General features: G+C 54.0%; 2 annotated features.

Moving 5' to 3' along the window:
• Positions 1–116: 116 nt before the first annotated feature.
• Positions 117–144: a sequence feature (Short protein (PENARI_c056G00972, OGE47200.1) was converted to a misc_feature.).
• Positions 145–199: 55 nt separating this feature from the next.
• Positions 200–219: a sequence feature (Short protein (PENARI_c056G00972, OGE47200.1) was converted to a misc_feature.).
• Between the last annotated feature and the right edge of the window lie 20 nt (positions 220–239).

Here is a 239-nt window from a genome sequence, read left to right on the forward strand (position 1 = left end):
CGGATGTTGCATGGTAGAAAGGGTCATCGTCCGTCCACCACGTGCAAGAGGGTTCAAGGTCCAGGTCAATCAATCTAAAATCGCCACTCGTTTTAGGATGAACGACACGGCGTACTGCTGCGCGTAACGGGTTGCTTGCGCATACTAAGACCAGTTAGCGTTGGCATAATCCAAGGGGTAACCGACGGAGCGCTCATACCCGAAACCGCGGTCGTTCCGCTTGTACCATCCATAAGGCG

Source organism: Penicillium arizonense (assembly GCF_001773325.1).
Source record: "Penicillium arizonense strain CBS 141311 chromosome Unknown PENARI_contig056, whole genome shotgun sequence".
In the NCBI taxonomy this organism is placed as follows: domain Eukaryota; kingdom Fungi; phylum Ascomycota; class Eurotiomycetes; order Eurotiales; family Aspergillaceae; genus Penicillium; species Penicillium arizonense.